At 48.4% G+C, this 21271-nt stretch overlaps 1 protein-coding gene across 1 annotated transcript in view; it reads left to right on the forward strand.

Annotated features, from left to right (window-relative positions):
- LOC129858696 (ephrin-B1-like) overlaps window positions 1-21271 on the forward strand; it is a 153135-nt gene that overhangs the window by 54679 nt on the left and 77185 nt on the right. The gene's annotated exons all lie outside the window — the stretch shown is intronic.

The raw sequence follows: 21271 nt of genomic DNA on the forward strand, positions 1-21271 counted from the left end.
TGTCTCTCTCTCTGTCTCTCTGTCTCTCTCTCTGTCTCTCTCTCTGTCTCTCTGTCTCTCTGTCTCTCTGTCTCTCTCTCTCTCTCTCTCTCTCTCTCTCTCTCACTTTGCCTTTCTCCCTATCTCCCTATCTCCCTCTCTCCAGGTTTGTCCCGAGGTGTAGTACCACAGCTGTCAGCTGGAGAGAGAGAGAGGGAGAGGGGGGGGGGGGGGGGGAGAGGGAAGCTAGAGAGAGCAATAAATCTGGAGGCCTCTCCAACTTGTGTAGTGTTGCTCCTGTCTCCTTCAGCTGAGCAATATTAGTGCACTATATAGGGAATAGGGTCCATAGGGCTCTGATGATACTAGTGCACTATATAGGGAATAGGGTGCCATTTGGGAAGTAGCACAGGCCTTATGGTAATGAGGAATCCAGAGACCAACATAAATCATCAGAGAGAGAGAGGAAATACAGACACAGATTAAAATGTCATGTACCTTTTCCCATAACACAGATTAAAATGTCATGTACCTTTTTCCATAACACAAATTAAAATATCATGTACCTTTTCCCATAGCACAGATTAAAATGTCATGTACATTTTTCCATAACACAGATTAAAATGTCATGTACCTTTTCCCATAGCACAGATTAAAATGTCATGTACCTTTTCCCATAACACAGATTAAAATGTCATGTACATTTTTCCATAACACAAATTAAAATGTCATGTACCTTTTCCCATAGCACAGATTAAAATGTCATGTACCTTTTCCCATAACACAGATTAAAATGTCACGTACCTTTTCCCATAACACAGATTATAATGTCATGTACCTTTTCCCATAACTCAGATTATAATATCATGTACCTTTTCCCATAACACAGATTATAATATCATGTACCTTTTCCCATAACTCAGATTTGTCATTGATTTCATTCTGAAATCGTTTGGAGCTGAATCATCAGTTGTGAGATGAGGAGATGAATCCAAAGAGGCATGAACTGGTGATGATGATGGGATTGGGAATAGGAACCTTTTAAACATCATTTAAGAATGTGTTATTTATCAGGTAACTGAGGCTACCCTTTGTGAGTCTTTATTAGGAGGAGGAACAGACGGTTAAACATGCTCCCAGAGTTTTAACGTACCCTTTGGGAGTCTTTATTAGGAGGAGGAACAGACGGTTAAACATGCTCCCAGAGTTTTAACGTACCCTTTGGGAGTCTTTATTAGGAGGAGGAACAGACGGTTAAACATGCTCCCAGAGTTTTAACGTACCCTTTGGGAGTCTTTATTAGGAGGAGGAACAGACTGTTAAACATGCTCCCAGAGTTTTAACGTACCCTTTGGGAGTCTTTATTAGGAAGAGGAAATGCTGAATTTCTGGAGCTCTGAAAGACAACAGGCCTAACTTAATTAACAACTTATTCACAGTTGAACAATGTTAGTCTCACTGTGTCAGTGTGAGTAGCAGCTCGTGGCCTGCTGACACAGAAACATGTTACTAAGCTAAATAACATCATGTTGATCACAGATTAGAGTTGCTGAGGTGGAGTTGTGTGTGTGTGTGTGTGTGTGTGTGTGTGTGTGTGTGTGTGTGTGTGTGTGTGTGTGCGTGCGTGCGTGCGTGTGTGTGTAACTGATGAGGGTCAGTGAGGTGACGTTTCGTCAGCTGTTTTGAGGTTTCCCAGGGAAGCTGTTTTACTAACACAACAAAAACACAACAATAGAAACGCTGATATCGTAACACACTCCTGTATGTTTGGCTGTATGTACGTGTGTGTGTGTGAGAGAGAGAGAGAGAGAGAGAGAGAGAGAGGGAGAGAGGGAGAGAGAGAGAGAGAGAGAGAGACTCAGTGCGCTGTGCTTGCCTTGGACACATATCAGCCATCCATCTTGTACTGCTCTGAACAATAGCAGGATTATAACAATAGCAGGATTCTGTCTCTCCTCTGTCTTCCTCTCTCTCTCTCTCCTCTGTCTTCCTCTCTCTCTCTCTCCTCTGTCTTCCTCTCTCTCTCTCTCCTCTGTCTTCCTCTCTCTCTCTCTCCTCTGTCTTCCTCTCTCTCTCTCTCCTCTATCTTCCTCTCTCTCTCTCTCCTCTATCTTCCTCTCACGTTATTTTCCCTTCCCTTTGTTCAGCAACAGGTTTCAGGTTGTCTCCAACACCCAAAGCTTTACAGCTGTAGCTAGTTTGTGTTAACACCTGTTGAACCGTCACGTACGGTATACCTTACACACACATCCATGAAATATCCCCCTAAAACTTGAACCAGGATGTCTCAAACACAGTCAAACCCACATAGGCTCTGATACAATCCTCTCTGTTGCAGAGGAAAGTCTGTATAAGTGTAGGATCTTAATTTGATCACCCTGTTGCAGGAGAACTTTCATGCAATGAGGACATTTAAAACGTGTAGTGTATTCACGGTTAAAAAAGGCTTCTGAAGTTTGTAATTTCCCTTATGTATCAACCCCTACAAAAATGTCCATTCATTATCATCCTCAAAAGAATTCACACTTCCTGTTGCTGCAGGATTCTTTTCCTGCTGTAGCAAACGGGCTCAAATGAAGATCCTACATCTGTATGGTATGAAAATCATTCTGATGTTCATGGATTGTTGGATTGGCTGAGATCAGGGCCTTGATTGATTTGAACCATTTATTTGAGACATTACAGAAAGTTGTTCCCCCTCAGAAGTAGTTTCAGACTCTTTTCAGATGCCTGTGTTGGCCCATATCATAGATTGCATCCCAAATGGAACCCTATTCCCTATAAAGCACACTACTTTTGACCTGAGCCCTGGTCAAAAGTAGTGCACTATTTTGGGAATAGGGTGCAATTTGGGATGCACATACACTGTAGTGCAGATGTCCTCTGGTTCACCATACAGCCAGCTGTGAAGGTTTGATAATCATTATCATTCTTTCTTTCTTTTCTGGGATTGAAATGTTGTCCAGTGAATATGAGAGATGCTATTGTTCCTCCCTGCAAGGCTATCCTGTTCTCTCCCTTGGCTGCTGTGGTCTGATTAGAACCTTGGATCTGGGTCCAACTCGCTGCTCTGGGGGAATCCACCCCAATCCAGAACCAGCCTCCCTCTGAGCCTTCTGGTATACTCTGTCTCTATCACGCACACACACACACACACACACACACACACACACACACACACACACACACACACACACACACACACACACACACACACACACACACACACACACACACACACACACACACACACACACACACACACACACACACACACGGTTGTGGCAGGGCTAGGCTGGTTTGGCTGACGCCTGCGGAGAAGAGAGCATGCAGCATCCATCTGTGGCTGAGCCTTTGTGATGGGAGGCAGCTGGGTGTGTGTGTGTGCGTGTGCGTGCGTGCGTGCGTATGCGAAAAAGAGAGAGTGTGAGGGTGTGTGTGTCGCGGCGATGGGAAGGGAGGAACAGGGGAAGAATGAGCTCTCTGTTGTGTGAGGGTCACAGAGCAAACTCACGACCAGGACTATACTCTCTGACTGAAACTTTCCTCTCTCTTTCCTTTCTCTCAACTCTCTTGTCTCTTCTACCTACATGTACATACTACCTCAATAAGCCTGACTAACCGGTGTCTGTATATAGCCTTGCTATTCTTATTTTCAAATGTATTTTTACTGTTGTTTTATTTCTTTACTTACCTACATACACACACATACCTTTTTTTGCACTATTGGTTAGAGCCTGTAAGTAAGCATTTCACTGTAAAGTCTACACCTGTTGTATTTGGCGCACGTGACAAATAAACTTTGATTTGATTAATCTCTCTCTCTCTCTCTCTCTCTCTCTCTCTCTCTCTCTCTCTCTCTCTCTCTCTCTCTCTCTCTCTCTCTGTTGACCTGAGGAAAGCTGTTCATCCCCATGTGATAATGATTGTGTATGTGTGTACTGTCAGTTTGTGATTGTTTGGGATGAGATGAGTCATGCTGAATGTGATTTTCACTTCATGCCAGCGAGAGTGAGTTAACAGAATCCTGAACCTCTGAGAGCAAGAGAGGGAAAGAAAGGGAGAGAGATAGAGAGAGGGGGAGAAAGGGAGAGAGATAGGGAAAGAAAGGGAGAGCGATAGCGAGAGGGGGAGAAAGGGAGAGAGATATCGAGGCGGAGAAAGGGAGAGATAGAGAGAGGGGGAGAAAGGGAGAGAGATCGAGAGAGGGGGAGAAAGGGAGAGAAATAGTGAGAGGGGGAGAAAGGGAGAGAGATCGAGAGGGGGAGAAAGGGAGAGATAGAGAGAGGGGAGAAAGGGAGAGAGATAATCGAGAGGGGGAGAAATGGAGAGAGATAGCGAGAGGGGGAGAGAGGTATCGAGAGGGGAGAAAGGCAGAGAGATAGCGAGAGGGGGAGAAAGGGAGAGATAGAGAGGGGGAGAAAGGGAGAGAGATAGTGAGAGGGGGAGAAAGGTAGAGAGATATCGAGAGGGGGAGAAAGGGAGAGATAGAGAGGGGGAGAAAGGGAGAGAGACAGTGAGAGGGGGAGAAAGGTAGAGAGATATCAAGAGGGGGAGAAAGGGAGAGATAGAGAGGGGGAGAAAGGGAGAGAGACAGTGAGAGGGGGAGAAAGGTAGAGAGATATCGAGAGGGGGAGAAAGGGAGAGATAGAGAGGGGGAGAAAGGGAGAGAGACAGTGAGGGGGGAGAAAGGTAGAGAGATATCGAGAGGGGGAGAAAGGGAGAGATAGAGAGGGGGAGAAAGGGAGAGAGACAGTGAGAGGGGGAGAAAGGTAGAGAGATATCGAGAGGGAGAGAAAGGGAGAGAGACAGTGAGAGGGGGAGAAAGGTAGAGAGATATCGAGAGGGAGAGATGAAGAAAGGGAGAGAGATATCGAGAGGGGGAGAAAGGGAGGGAGAGAGAGGGGGAGAAAGGGAGAGAGACAGTGAGAGGGGGAGAAAGGTAGAGAGATATCGAGAGGGAGAGATGAAGAAAGGGAGAGAGATATCGAGAGGGGGAGAAAGGGAGGGAGAGAGAGGGGGAGAAAGGGAGAGAGACAGTGAGAGGGGGAGAAAGGTAGAGAGATATCGAGAGGGGGAGAAAGGGAGAGATAGAGAGGGGGAGAAAGGGAGAGAGACAGTGAGAGGGGGAGAAAGGTAGAGAGATATCGAGAGGGAGAGATGAAGAAAGGGAGAGAGATATCGAGAGGGGGAGAAAGGGAGGGAGAGAGAGCGATGGGGAAAGAGAACGAGAGAGTGTCTGTATTCACACTTCTAAAGCAGCACTTGGACTCTGTCCGTGACACTCTGGGCTGTGTCTGTGACAGTCTGGGCTGTGTCTGTGACAGTCTGGGCTCTATCTGTGACAGTCTGGGCTGTGTCTGTGACAGTCTGGGCTGTGTCTGTGACAGTCTGGGCTCTATCTGTGACAGTCTGGGCTGTGTCTGTGACAGTCTGGGCTCTATCTGTGACAGTCTGGGCTGTGTCTGTGACTGTCTGGGCTGTGTCTGTGACAGTCTGGGCTCTATCTGTGACAGTCTGGGCTGTGTCTGTGACTGTCTGGGCTCTATCTGTGACAGTCTGGGCTGTGTCTGTGATATCTTGATTTTACTCCCCTAATAGGAACAGTGAAGATGAGGAATATACAGTATCATTGGGTAGCACTCTATTTTACGGCACATACTTAAATACATATTAAATAACATTAAAACCGTCTGAGCTACATCTTTAACATGAGAGGGTGTGTGAGACACCTGTGTGTGTCTCTGGGGTTTAAACCTTGTAAGCTCCAGTCTGTAAAAAGGTGAGGGAGTTACCTGTGTGTGTCTCTGGGGTTTAAACCTTGTAAGCTCCAGTCTGTAACATGAGAGGGAGTTACCTGTTTGTGTCTCTGGGGTTTAAACCTTGTAAGCTCCAGTCTGTAACATGAGAGGGAGTATTTGGATACAACACAAGCCTGTGTATACACTGGCCTAGTGTCTAATTCAATCCAATAGCATTGACGTCTGTGTTTAACCCATTGAGATAGATAGAGGACACAGCATTGTATATGTCCCATTATTATCTGTGAGAGCATGGGAAGCTCCATTGAGGCCATCTCCATTTTGAAGTAGTACATTTTCTTCTTCTACTACTTCTATGAGTTGATAAACAAACAGAACAGGTATAAAGGTTGGCCATTTCCTGATGACCTGGATGGAATTATGTGATACTTCCTTCACCCATAGGAAGTCCCACCCAGTTGACTACTTTAAAATGGGAAAAGTCCTTAATGGTGCTGTCCATGCTAAAACGGGCTTTGGAGGATTAGAGTCCTCTATGTATCTCTATGGTTTGACCTGCTCTCTGTAAGTTTAGGTAACGTCCATGCTGTTGACTGAAACGTGGCCAGATGTGTGTGTCTGATTATGGCAGTGCGTCAGCTCTCTGACAGTCTGTTTATTGTTTATGACATGTAAGGAAATGTATGTGTACACTCCATGGTGTGTGTTTATGTCTGCTGTGTTTATGGAGCGTCGGGGTTTCTTAATAACATTTATACAGTGGCAATGCACAGCTCGGGTCCATCACAACCAAGGGGACAAAACGTTCAGAAACAAATTACAGCAACGGTTCCTCCTCTGGGGATTTGAACCATGGTGTGAGTCTCAAATGGCACCCTATTCCCTATATACAGTCTATTGTACACATGTTGGTCCAAAGTAGTGAATATGGTACCATTTGAGACTATATAAAGATCAATATATATTCCTGTATATTTTACACATCATGTTTAATTATACAAATACATTTGACATTTGATTGATGTTCCCTCTCTCTCTGTTGGAACTGGTGCGGTCCATATCGATTGATATCAATTAGGCCAAGCTGTACTGAACTCTATAATGACAGTAGATACAGTATGTCATAACTAGCCACATCTACAGTAGTACCTCCAGGCTGCTTACCAGTTACCAGGCTCTATACCTCCATACCCATGTCTAACTCATAGGGCCTTACCTAAATGTTTTCTGTACTGCAGACTCATATTGAACTCACAGGGCCTCACCTAAATGTCTCTGTACTGTAGACTCATATTGAACTCACAGGGCCTCACCTAAATGTCTCTGTACTGTAGACTCATATTGAACTCACAGGGCCTTACCTAAATGTTCTCTGTACTGCAGACTCATATTGAACCCACAGGGCCGTACCTAAATGCTCTCTATACTGCAGACTCATATTGAACTCACAGGGCCTTACCTAAATGCCTCTGTACTGCAGACTCATATTGAACTCACAGGGCCTTACCTAAATGTTCTCTGTACTGCAGACTCATATTGAACTCACAGGGCCTTACCTAAATGCCTCTGTACTGCAGACTCATATTGAACTCACAGGGCCTCAGCTAAATGTTCTCTGTACTGCAGACTCATTTTGAACTCACAGGGCCTCACCTAAATGTTCTCTGTACTGCAGACTCATATTGAACTCACAGGGCCTCACCTAAATGCCTCTGTACTGCAGACTCATATTGAACTCACAGGGCCTTACCTAAATGTTCTCTGTACTGCAGACTCATATTGAACTCACAGGGCCTTACCTAAATGTCTCTGTACTGCAGACTTATATTGAACTCACAGGGCCTTACCTAAATGTTTTCTGTACTGCAGACTCATATTGAACTCACAGGGCCTCACCTAAATGTCTCTGTACTGTAGACTCATATTGAACTCACAGGGCCTCACCTAAATGTCTCTGTACTGTAGACTCATATTGAACTCACAGGGCCTTACCTAAATGTTCTCTGTACTGCAGACTCATATTGAACCCACAGGGCCGTACCTAAATGCTCTCTATACTGCAGACTCATATTGAACTCACAGGGCCTTACCTAAATGCCTCTGTACTGCAGACTCATATTGAACTCACAGGGCCTTACCTAAATGTTCTCTGTACTGCAGACTCATATTGAACTCACAGGGCCTTACCTAAATGCCTCTGTACTGCAGACTCATATTGAACTCACAGGGCCTCAGCTAAATGTTCTCTGTACTGCAGACTCATTTTGAACTCACAGGGCCTCACCTAAATGTTCTCTGTACTGCAGACTCATATTGAACTCACAGGGCCTCACCTAAATGCCTCTGTACTGCAGACTCATATTGAACTCACAGGGCCTTACCTAAATGTTCTCTGTACTGCAGACTCATATTGAACTCACAGGGCCTTACCTAAATGTCTCTGTACTGCAGACTTATATTGAACTCACAGGGCCTTACCTAAATGTCTCTGTACTGCAGACTCATATTGAACTCACAGGGCCTCACCTAAATGTTCTCTGTACTGCAGACTCATATTGAACTCACAGGGCCTTACCTAAATGCTCTCTGTACTGCAGACTCATATTGAACTCACCGGGCCTCAGCTAAATGTCTCTGTACTGCAGACTCATATTGAACTCACAGGGCCTCAGCTAAATGTCTCTGTACTGCAGACTCATATTGAACTCACAGGGCCTTACCTAAATGTTCTCTGTACTGCAGACTCATATTGAACTCACAGGGCCTCACCTAAATGTTATCTGTGCTGCAGACTCATATTGAACTCACAGGGCCTCACCTAAATGTTCTCTGTACTGCAGACTCAATATGAACTCACAGGGCCTTACCTAAATGTTCTCTGTACTGCAGACTCATATTGAACTCACAGGGCCTTACCTAAATGTCTCTGTACTGCAGACTCATATTGAACTCACAGGGCCTCACCTAAATGTTCTCTGTACTGCAGACTCATATTGAACTCACAGGGCCTTACCTAAATGCTCTCTGTACTGCAGACTCATATTGAACTCACAGGGCCTCAGCTAAATGTCTCTGTACTGCAGACTCATATTGAACTCACAGGGCCTCACCTAAATGTCTCTGTACTGCAGACTCATATTGAACCCACAGGGCCTTACCTAAATGTCTCTGTACTGCAGACTCATATTGAACTCACAGGGCCTCACCTAAATGTTCTCTGTACTGCAGACTCATATTGAACTCACAGGGCCTCACCTAAATGTTATCTGTACTGCAGACTCATATTGAACTCACAGGGCCTCACCTAAATGTTCTCTGTACTGCAGACTCATATTGAACTCACAGGGCCTCACCTAAATGTTCTCTGTACTGCAGACTCATATTGAACTCACAGGGCCTCAGCTAAATGTCTCTGTACTGCAGACTCATATTGAACTCACAGGGCCTTACCTAAATGCTCTCTGTACTGCAGACTCATATTGAACTCACAGGGCCTTACCTAAATGTCTCTGTACTGCAGACTCATATTGAACTCACAGGGCCTCAGCTAAATGTTTTATTCACTGTCATACTGAATCTATACAATTAATGTATTTATTTAGAACAAGCACAAATAGAATAGAATAGAATACAATGAAACAATTATCTAAGATATAAGAAAAACATTAATAAATAGAACAAACACTGTCTGCTCTGTTTAGGGATAACCTGTATAGTTCAGGTCTGTTTAGGGATAACCTGTATAGATCAGGTCTGTTTAGGGATAACCTGTATGGGTCAGGTCCGTTTAGGGATAACCTGTATGGGTCAGGTCTGTTTAGGGATAACCTGTATGGGTCAGGTCTGTTTAGTGATAACCTGTGTGGTTCAGGTCCGTTTAGGGATAACCTGTATGGGTCAGGTCTGTTTAGGGATAACCTGTATGGGTCAGGTCTGTTTAGGGATAACCTGTATGGGTCAGGTCCGTTTAGGGATAACCTGTATGGGTCAGGTCTGTTTAGGGATAACCTGTATGGGTCAGGTCTGTTTAGGGATAACCTGTATGGGTCAGGTCTGTTTAGGGATAACCTGTATGGGTCAGGTCTGTTTAGGGATAACCTGTATGGGTCAGGTCTGTTTAGGGATAACCTGTATGGGTCAGGTCTCTTTAGTGATAACCTGTATGGGTCAGGTCTGTTTAGGGATAACCTGTATAGATCAGGTCTGTTTAGGGATAACCTGTATGGGTCAGGTCTCTTTAGTGATAACCTGTATGGGTCAGGTCTGTTTAGGGATAACCTGTATGGGTCAGGTCTGTTTAGTGATAACCTGTGTGGTTCAGGTCTGTTTAGGGATAACCTGTATGGGTCAGGTCTGTTTAGGGATAACCTGTATGGGTCAGGTCTGTTTAGGGATAACCTGTATGGGTCAGGTCCGTTTAGGGATAACCTGTATGGGTCAGGTCTGTTTAGGGATAACCTGTATGGGTCAGGTCTGTTTAGGGATAACCTGTATGGGTCAGGTCTGTTTAGGGATAACCTGTATGGGTCAGGTCTGTTTAGGGATAACCTGTATGGGTCAGGTCTGTTTAGGGATAACCTGTATGGGTCAGGTCTGTTTAGTGATAACCTGTATAGTTCAGGTCTGTTTAGGGATAACCTGTATAGTTCAGGTCTGTTTAGGGATAACCTGTATGGGTCAGGTCTGTTTAGGGATAACCTGTATGGTTCAGGTCTGTTTAGGGATAACCTGTATAGTTCAGGTCTGTTTAGGGATAACCTGTATGGGTCAGGTCTGTTTAGGGATAACCTGTATAGTTCAGGTCTGTTTAGGGATAACCTGTGTGGATCAGGTCTGTTTAGGGATAACCTGTATGGGTCAGGTCTGTTTAGGGATAACCTGTATAGTTCAGGTCTGTTTAGGGATAACCTGTATAGATCAGGTCTGTTTAGGGATAACCTGTATGGGTCAGGTCTGTTTAGGGATAACCTGTATGGGTCAGGTCTGTTTAGGGATAACCTGTATGGGTCAGGTCCGTTTAGGGATAACCTGTATGGTTCAGGTCTGTTTTGTTTAACATGTGTGTTGTATTGTACAGCAGGGCTGACACATTGGCATAGTAGATAATAGCAGTGAAGTGATAATTGGTAAGAAAACACTTTTCATGGAGAGATAATTACTGGGGTTGTAAGAGAGGAGAATAGTGTACCTGTGATGGTGTGTGTGTGTGTGTGTGTATACCTGTGTGTGTGTATACCTGTGTGTGTGTGTGTGTGTGTGTGTGTGTGTGTGTGTGTGTGTGTGTGTGTATACCTGTGTGTGTGTGTGTGTGTGTGTGTGTGTGTGTGTGTGTGTGTGTGTGTGTGTGTGTGTGTGTGTGTGTGTGTGTGTGTGTGTGTGTGTGTGTGTGTATAGACACAGAGACAGTAGAATAGCTGTAGCTGTGGCTCCAGTTGCCAGTAGTTCCTGTAGTTTCAGGCCAATTAGTCTGCCTGGTCAATGCTAATGAATTCTAATTGATATATGAGCTGTTTATGGAGAGAAACTGCTGCTTCACAGGCTGAGTACATTCACTGTTCCACAATCGGCCTCATCTGGGCCATATTCACACACACACACACGCACGCACGCACGCACGCACGCACGCACACACAGACATACATACACACACAGGTATACTCATAGTCATATGGTCTTATTCATTCAGATTCGTATGGGCTTTCTCATTGAGCCATGTTAAGGTTGTCTCTGGGTTTCCTGTCCCAGGCTGGGTAATATCAGGGTTGGTGCCGGGTGTTTCCTGTCCCAGGCTGGGTAATATCAGGGTTGGTGCTGGGTGTTTCCTGTCCCAGGCTGGGTAATATCAGGGTTGGTGCTGGGTGTTTCCTGTCCCAGGCTGGGTAATATCAGGGTTGGTGCCGGGTGTTTCCTGTCCCAGGCTGGGTAATATCAGGGTTGGTGCCGGGTGTTTCCTGTCCCAGGCTGGGTAATATCAGGGTTGGTGCCGGGTGTTTCCTGTCCCAGGCTGGGTAATATCAGGGTTGGTGCCGGGTGTTTCCTGTCCCAGGCTGGGTAATATCAGGGTTGGTGCCGGGTGTTGCCTGTCCCAGGCTGGGTAATATCAGGGTTGGTGCCGGGTGTTTCCTGTCCCAGGCTGGGTAATATCAGGGTTGGTGCTGGGTGTTTCCTGTCCCAGGCTGGGTAATATCAGGGTTGGTGCCGGGTGTTTCCTGTCCCAGGCTGGGTAATATCAGGGTTGTCTCTGGGTGTTTCCTGTCCCAGGCTGGGTAATATCAGGGTTGTCTCTGGGTGTTTCCTGTCCCAGGCTGGGTAATATCAGGGTTGGTGCCGGGTGTTTCCTGTCCCAGGCTGGGTAATATCAGGGTCGTCTCTGGGTGTTTCCTGTCCCAGGCTGGGTAATATCAGGGTTGGTGCCGGGTGTTTCCTGTCCCAGGCTGGGTAATATCAGGGTTGTCTCTGGGTGTTTCCTGTCCCAGGCTGGGTAATATCAGGGTTGGTGCCGGGTGTTTCCTGTCCCAGGCTGGGTAATATCAGGGTTGTCTCTTGGTGTTTCCTGTCCCACGCTGGGTAATATCAGGGTTGTCTCTGGATGTTTCCTGTCCCAGGCTGGGTAATATCAGGGTTGTCTCTGGGTGTTTCCTGTCCCAGGCTGGGTAATATCAGGGTTGTCTCTGGGTGTTTCCTGTCCCAGGCTGGGTAATATCAGGGTTGTCTCTGGGTGTTTCCTGTCCCAGGCTGGGTAATATCAGGGTTGGTGCTGGGTGTTTCCTGTCCCAGGCTGGGTAATATCAGGGTCGTCTCTGGGTGTTTCCTGTCCCAGGCTGGGTAATATCAGGGTTGTCTCTGGGTGTTTCCTGTCCCAGGCTGGGTAATATCAGGGTTGTCTCTGGGTGTTTCCTGTCCCAGGCTGGGTAATATCAGGGTTGTCTCTGGGTGTTTCCTGTCCCAGGCTGGGTAATATCAGGGTTGTCTCTGGGTGTTTCCTGTCCCAGGCTGGGTAATGTCAGGGTTGGTGCCGGGTGTTTCCTGTCCCAGGCTCGGTAATGTCAGGGTTGGTGCCGGGTGTTTCCTGTCCCAGGCTGGGTAATATCAGGGTTGGTGCCGGGTGTTTCCTGTCCCAGGCTGGGTAATGTCAGGGTTGGTGCCGGGTGTTTCCTGTCCCAGGCTGGGTAATATCAGGGTCGTCTCTGGGTGTTTCCTGTCCCAGGCTGGGTAATATCAGGGTTGGTGCTGGGTGTTTCCTGTCCCAGGCTGGGTAATATCAGGGTTTTCTCTGGGTGTTTCCTGTCCCAGGCTGGGTAATATCAGGGTTGGTGCTGGGTGTTTCCTGTCCCAGGCTGGGTAATATCAGGGTTGTCTCTGGGTGTTGCCTGTCCCAGGCTGGGTATTATCAGGGTTGTCTCTGGGTGTTTCCTGTCCCAGGCTGGGTAATATCAGGGTTGGTGCTGGGTGTTTCCTGTCCCAGGCTGGGTAATATCAGGGTTGGTGCCGGGTGTTTCCTGTCCCAGGCTGGGTAATATCAGGGTTGTCTCTGGGTGTTTCCTGTCCCAGGCTGGGTAATATCAGGGTTGTCTCTGGGTGTTTCCTGTCCCAGGCTGGGTAATATCAGGGTTGGTGCCGGGTGTTTCCTGTCCCAGGCTGGGTAATATCAGGGTTGTCTCTGGGTGTTTCCTGTCCCAGGCTGGGTAATATCAGGGTTGTCTCTGGGTGTTTCCTGTCCCAGGCTGGGTAATATCAGGGTTGTCTCTGGGTGTTTCCTGTCCCAGGCTGGGTAATATCAGGGTTGTCTCTGGGTGTTTCCTGTCCCAGGCTGGGTAATATCAGGGTTGTCTCTGGGTGTTTCCTGTCCCAGGCTGGGTAATATCAGGGTTGGTGCTGGGTGTTTCCTGTCCCAGGCTGGGTAATATCAGGGTCGTCTCTGGGTGTTTCCTGTCCCAGGCTGGGTAATATCAGGGTTGTCTCTGGGTGTTTCCTGTCCCAGGCTGGGTAATATCAGGGTTGTCTCTGGGTGTTTCCTGTCCCAGGCTGGGTAATATCAGGGTTGTCTCTGGGTGTTTCCTGTCCCAGGCTGGGTAATATCAGGGTTGTCTCTGGGTGTTTCCTGTCCCAGGCTGGGTAATGTCAGGGTTGGTGCCGGGTGTTTCCTGTCCCAGGCTCGGTAATGTCAGGGTTGGTGCCGGGTGTTTCCTGTCCCAGGCTGGGTAATATCAGGGTTGGTGCCGGGTGTTTCCTGTCCCAGGCTGGGTAATGTCAGGGTTGGTGCCGGGTGTTTCCTGTCCCAGGCTGGGTAATATCAGGGTCGTCTCTGGGTGTTTCCTGTCCCAGGCTGGGTAATATCAGGGTTGGTGCTGGGTGTTTCCTGTCCCAGGCTGGGTAATATCAGGGTTTTCTCTGGGTGTTTCCTGTCCCAGGCTGGGTAATATCAGGGTTGGTGCTGGGTGTTTCCTGTCCCAGGCTGGGTAATATCAGGGTTGTCTCTGGGTGTTGCCTGTCCCAGGCTGGGTATTATCAGGGTTGTCTCTGGGTGTTTCCTGTCCCAGGCTGGGTAATATCAGGGTTGGTGCTGGGTGTTTCCTGTCCCAGGCTGGGTAATATCAGGGTTGGTGCCGGGTGTTTCCTGTCCCAGGCTGGGTAATATCAGGGTTGTCTCTGGGTGTTTCCTGTCCCAGGCTGGGTAATATCAGGGTTGTCTCTGGGTGTTTCCTGTCCCAGGCTGGGTAATATCAGGGTTGGTGCCGGGTGTTTCCTGTCCCAGGCTGGGTAATATCAGGGTTGTCTCTGGGTGTTTCCTGTCCCAGGCTGGGTAATATCAGGGTTGTCTCTGGGTGTTTCCTGTCCCAGGCTGGGTAATATCAGGGTTGTCTCTGGGTGTTTCCTGTCCCAGGCTGGGTAATATCAGGGTTGTCTCTGGGTGTTTCCTGTCCCAGGCTGGGTAATATCAGGGTTGTCTCTGGGTGTTTCCTGTCCCAGGCTGGGTAATATCAGGGTTGGTGCTGGGTGTTTCCTGTCCCAGGCTGGGTAATATCAGGGTCGTCTCTGGGTGTTTCCTGTCCCAGGCTGGGTAATATCAGGGTTGTCTCTGGGTGTTTCCTGTCCCAGGCTGGGTAATATCAGGGTTGTCTCTGGGTGTTTCCTGTCCCAGGCTGGGTAATATCAGGGTTGTCTCTGGGTGTTTCCTGTCCCAGGCTGGGTAATATCAGGGTTGTCTCTGGGTGTTTCCTGTCCCAGGCTGGGTAATGTCAGGGTTGGTGCCGGGTGTTTCCTGTCCCAGGCTGGGTAATATCAGGGTTGTCTCTGGGTGTTTCCTGTCCCAGGCTGGGTAATGTCAGGGTTGGTGCCGGGTGTTTCCTGTCCCAGGCTGGGTAATATCAGGGTTGGTGCCGGGTGTTTCCTGTCCCAGGCTGGGTAATGTCAGGGTTGGTGCCGGGTGTTTCCTGTCCCAGGCTGGGTAATATCAGGGTTTTCTCTGGGTGTTTCCTGTCCCAGGCTGGGTAATATCAGGGTTGGTGCTGGGTGTTTCCTGTCCCAGGCTGGGTAATATCAGGGTTGTCTCTGGGTGTTGCCTGTCCCAGGCTGGGTAATATCAGGGTTGTCTCTGGGTGTTTCCTGTCCCAGGCTGGGTAATATCAGGGTTGGTGCCGGGTGTTTCCTGTCCCAGGCTGGGTAATATCAGGGTTGGTGCCGGGTGTTTCCTGTCCCAGGCTGGGTAATATCAGGGTTGGTGCCGGGTGTTTCCTGTCCCAGGCTGGGTAATATCAGGGTTGTCTCTGGGTGTTTCCTGTCCCAGGCTGGGTAATATCAGGGTTGTCTCTGGGTGTTTCCTGTCCCAGGCTGGGTAATATCAGGGTCGTCTCTGGGTGTTTCCTGTCCCAGGCTGGGTAATATCAGGGTTGGTGCCGGGTGTTTCCTGTCCCAGGCTGGGTATTATCAGGGTTGTCTCTGGGTGTTTCCTGTCCCAGGCTGGGTAATATCAGGGTTGTCTCTGGGTGTTTCCTGTCCCAGGCTGGGTAATATCAGGGTTGTCTCTGGGTGTTTCCTGCCCCAGGCTGGGTATTATCAGGGTTGTCTCTGGGTGTTTCCTGTCCCAGGCTGGGTAATATCAGGGTTGTCTCTGGGTGTTTCCTGTCCCAGGCTGGGTAATATCAGGGTTGTCTCTGGGTGTTTCCTGTCCCAGGCTGGGTAATATCAGGGTTGGTGCCGGGTGTTTCCTGTCCCAGGCTGGGTAATATCAGGGTTGTCTCTGGGTGTTTCCTGTCCCAGGCTGGGTAATATCAGGGTTGTCTCTGGGTGTTTCCTGTCCCAGGCTGGGTAATATCAGGGTCGTCTCTGGGTGTTTCCTGTCCCAGGCTGGGTAATATCAGGGTTGGTGCCGGGTGTTTCCTGTCCCAGGCTGGGTATTATCAGGGTTGTCTGTGGGTGTTTCCTGTCCCAGGCTGGGTAATATCAGGGTTGTCTCTGGGTGTTTCCTGTCCCAGGCTGGGTAATATCAGGGTTGTCTCTGGGTGTTTCCTGTCCCAGGCTGGGTAATATCAGGGTCGTCTCTGGGTGTTTCCTGTCCCAGGCTGGGTAATATCAGGGTTGGTGCTGGGTGTTTCCTGTCCCAGGCTGGGTAATATCAGGGTCGTCTCTGGGTGTTTCCTGTCCCAGGCTGGGTAATATCAGGGTTGGTGCTGTTAACAAAGACTGGAGACAGACAGAGAGAGAGAGAGGGAGAGAAAGAGGGAGAGAGACAGACAGAGACAGAGAGAGACAGAGAGAATGACAGTGACTGTTAACAAAGACTGGAGACAGACAGAGAGAGAGAGAGAGAGAGAGAGAGAGAGAGAGAGAGAGAGAGACTAAGTCACTGAGTACAACTATATTTATCTATCTGTTTTTGCTTCACAATCCTTTTTGAGAGCACTTGTTTGGTCTTCAATGAAAAGTATCAAAATCTCTTGCTGTACAAAATTAGTCCAGGTTAGTGTTTTGAGTCCAGGTTAGTGTTTTGAGTCCAGGTTAGTGTTTTGAGGACTTTTAATGTTGTTTCCAATACCTGTTGTTTTTGAACAGTTGTTTGTCTGCCACGGAACACAGTGAGTGAAAGAATGAATGAATGAAAGAGAGAAAATGATAGAAAGAGAGGGAACGAGGGAGGGGGCAGGGAGAGGGAGGGGGCAGGGAGAGGGAGGGGGCAGGGAGGGGGCAGGGAGAGGGAGGGGAGAGGGAGGGGGCAGGGCGAGGGAGGGGGCAGGGCGAGGGAGGGGGCAGGGCGAGGGAGGGGGCAGGGCGAGGGAGGGGGCAGGGCGAGGGAGGGGGCAGGGCGAGGGAGGGGGGGGCAGGGAGAGGGAGGGGGGGCAGGGAGAGGGAGGGGGGGGCAGGGAGAGGGAGGGCGTAGAGAGTGTGGGTCAGCTACAAAGCCTCATGTTGCTATGGTAACTTGTTTATGCCTCACTGGTGCATCTTGTAGATCAAATTAGCGACTGATGGAGTCCTTGTCTGGGTTGGGGCGACACACACACACACACACACACACACACACACACACACACACACACACACACACACACACACACACACACACACACACACACACACACACACCCTCTTATCGCTCTCTGAATTAATGCCCCCCTAAGCAGAGAGCAGACAATAACAGGGGAGTACCGGCCCATTGCCTAACCCCTTTCGGAACTGTGTGTGTGTGTGTGTGTCTGTGTGTGTGTGTGTGTGTGTGTGTGTGTGTGTGTGTTCATGCGTGTGTACCAGCCCAATCCCTTCTCTGATCCCTCCTTCCAATCGGCATACTCTATCATCTCATCACATTAACACAGAGTCCATTCTGATCATTATAACATCTCATCACATCAACACAGAGTACATTTCTTGTCATTTTAACATCTCATCACATTAAACACAGAGTCCATTTCCTGTCATTTTAACATCTCATCACATTAAACATAGAGTCCATTTCCTGTCATTTTAACATCTCATCACATTAAACACAGAGTCCATTTCCTGTCATTTTAACATCTCATTTAGCATTGATCCTTTCTCTTCCTCCTTTATTCCTCCCACTCCTAGTACATGAAGACATCTGGTAATGCCTCCATCCAAATTGAATAGGAATGAAGGCTGGGAATCTCTCTCATCTCTCTCTCTCTCTGTTTCTCTCTCTGACAAGGAGTCGTTTAGCAGTCTAATGAGCTGAGTGATGATAGATGTAGATAAGGTGGCCGGGAGTACAAACTCTGAGAGAGAGAGAGATGGTGGGGTGGCGGGGGAGGTTTGGGGGGAGGGTGGGAGGGGAGAGAGTGGGTGGGAGGGAGAGAGGGGGAGAGAGAAATAGAGGGGGTGGGAGGGAGAGAGAGGGGGGGAGAAAGAGAGAGGGTGGGGGGGGAGAGAGAGAGAGGGTGGAGGGAGAGAGGAAAGAGAGGACGGTAGACAGAGAGAGAGAGGGTGGACAGAGAGAGAGAGGGTGCCAGGTGAGTGCCAAAGGGGGGAGAGAGAGGGAGGGAGAGAGGGGGGAGAAAGAGAGAGGGTGGGGGGGAGAGGTTGGGAGGGGAGAGAGAGAGAGGGGGTGGGAGGGAGAGCAAGGGGGGGGAGAAAGAGAGATGGTGGGGGGGAGGTTGGGAGGGGAGAGGGAGAGAGGGGGTGGGAGGGAGAGAGAGGGGGGGAGAGAGAGGGTGGGGGGGAGGGGACAGAAAGAGAGAGAGGGTGGGGGGAGAGAGGAAAGAGAGGACGGTGGACAGAGAGAGAGAGGGTGCCAGGTGAGTGAAAAAGGGGGGAGAGAGAGAGAGGGAGGGAGAGAGGGGTGAGACAGAGAGATAGATGGTGGGAGGGGAGAGGGGGGGAGAGATAGGGGATGGAAGAGAGAGAGAGGGGGTGGGAGTGAGAGATAGTGGGGGAGAACGGGAGAGGTTGGGAGGGGAGAGAGAGAGAGGGTGTGGGGGAGAGAAAGGGGGGGGGGAAGAGAGAGGTTGGGAGGGGAGAGAGAGGGTGGGGGGAGAGAGAGAGAGAGAGAGAGAGAGGGTGGGAGGGAGAGAGGGGGGGAGAAAGAGAGAGGTTGGGAGTGGAGAGAGAGGGTGGGGGGAGAGAAAGCCTTCCTGTATCCCCTGATGTCCTACTAAACCTTAAGGGATCAGTAAGAAAACATTTCTCGCTCCTCTAAATCCTCCCCCAAATCTGTTGCCATGGTCTCATCTGCTGATATTCCCGGTACTGCCCGTGACCACACACACACAGTGGTGCATAAGGCTGTCTGGGTTAATGGGCTGGTTAACTGGGACAGTAGCGAGTGCTGAACCCTGTTGACATTTTAAAGAACAATGGTTCCGCCTGTCTGTCTGCCTGTCTTCCTGTCCGTCTTCCTGTCTGTCTGCCTGTCTTTCACGAGCAGACCGCACTCTCAGCTCTTTACTCTCTATCACAGGATCTGGGTCAGGGGTCAGGGTCAGGCTGATAACATTACACATTGTACTTTAAATATTTTTGACATTAAAATCTCCTCTCTGGTTTCAATGCTTGCTATACTGTTTAAGACTGTCCCCCCCCCCCCCCCCCCCAGAATACTGGCATTATCATGAGAAAACAGTTTATCGTTTTAGAGGTATGTGGAATCTACCCACTCAAAAAAAGGAATGAACTCAAACCCACAATGACTGTGTCCCTATTCCCTATGTAAGGCATTTCTATTGACCAGGTACCTATGGGCCGTTCTGAAAAGGCTTGCTTACAGTGCATTCAGAAAGTATTTTTTTTCCTCATCAATCTACACACAATATCCCATAATGACAAGTGAAAAGTATATATTTTTTATTACAAATAAAAAACTTAAATATCTTACTTACATATGTATTCCAACCCTTTGCTATGAGACTCAAAATTGAGCTCAGGTGCATCCATTGATCATCCTTGAGATGTTTCTACAACTTGATTGGAATCCACCTGTGTTAAATTCAATTGATTTGGAAAAGCACACACCTGTCTATATAAGGTCCCACAGTAGACAGTGCATGTCAGAGCAAAAGCCAAGCCATGAGGTCGAAGGAATTGTCCATAGAGCTCCGAGACAAGATTGTGTCGAGGCACAGATCTGGAGAAGGGTACCAAAGCTTTTCTGCAGCATTGAAAGTTCCCAAGAACATGGTGGCCTCCCATCATTCTTAAATTGAAGAAGTTTGGAACCCCCAACACTTTTCCTAGAACTGGCCGCCCGACCAAACTGAGCAATCGGGAGAGAAGGGCCTTGGTCAGGGAGGTGACCAAGAACCCGATGATCACTCTGACAGAGCTCCAGAGTTCCTTTGTGAAGATGGGAGAACCTTCCAGAAGGACAACCATCTCTGCAGCAATCCACCAATCAGGCCTTCATGGTAGAGTGGCCAGATGGAAGTCACTCCTCAGTAAAAGGCACATGACAGCCCGCTTAGAGTTTGCCAAAAGGCACCTAAAGGCCTCAGACCATGAGAAACAAGATTGAACTCTTTGACCTGAATGCCAAGTGTCACGTCTGGAGGAAGCCAGGCATCGCTCATCACCTGGTCAATACAATCCCTATGGTGAAGCATGGTGGTGGCAGCATCATGCTGTGGGGATGTTTTTCAACGGCAGGGACTGGGAGTCTAGTCATGATTGAGGCAAAGATGGGAGACAGGGAGACAGGGAGATCCTTGATGAGAACTTGCTCCAGAGCTCTCAGGACCTCAGACTGGGCGAAGGTTCACCTTCCAACAGAACAATGATCCTAAGCACACAGCCAAGACAATGCAGGAATGGCTTCGGGACAAGTCTCTGAATGTTTTTTTTTTAGTGACTTAGCCAGAGCCCGGACTTGAACCCGATCGAACATCTCTGGAGAGACCTGAAAATAGCCATCCAACCTGACAGAGCTGGAGAGGATCTGCAGAGAAGAATGGGAGAAACTCCCGAAATACAGGTGTAGTGTCATACCCAAGACGACCCGAGGCTGTAATCCCTGCCAAAGGTGCTTCAACAAAGTACTGAGTAAAGGGTCTGAATACTTCTGTAAATGTGATATTTCAGTTACTTTATTTATACATTTGCAAAAATGTATAAAAACCTGTTTTGCTTTTCATTATGGGGTATTGAGTGTAGTTTAATGAATACAAAAAACTATTTAATACATTTTAGAATAAGGCTGTAACGTAAAACAAAATGTGGAAAAAGTGAAGGGGTCTGAATACTTTTCGAATGCACTGTACTTACTTATATAGTGAACAGGGTGCCATTTTGGAGGCAGTCTACATCAGTCCAGACCATGTTCTCTGGAGGCAGTCTACATCAGTCCAGACCATGTTCTCTGGAGGCAGTCTACATTAGTCCAGACCATGTTCTCTGGAGGCAGTCTACATCAGTCCAGACCATGTTCTCTGGAGGCAGTCTACATCAGTCCAGACCATGTTCTCTGGAGGCAGTCTACATCAGTCCAGACCATGTTCTCTGGAGGCAGTCTACATCAGTCCAGACCATGATCTCTGGAGGCAGTCTACATCAGTCCAGACCATGTTCTCTGGAGGCAGTCTACATCA

Source organism: Salvelinus fontinalis, chromosome 6 (assembly GCF_029448725.1).
Source record: "Salvelinus fontinalis isolate EN_2023a chromosome 6, ASM2944872v1, whole genome shotgun sequence".
Lineage (NCBI taxonomy): Eukaryota > Metazoa > Chordata > Actinopteri > Salmoniformes > Salmonidae > Salvelinus > Salvelinus fontinalis.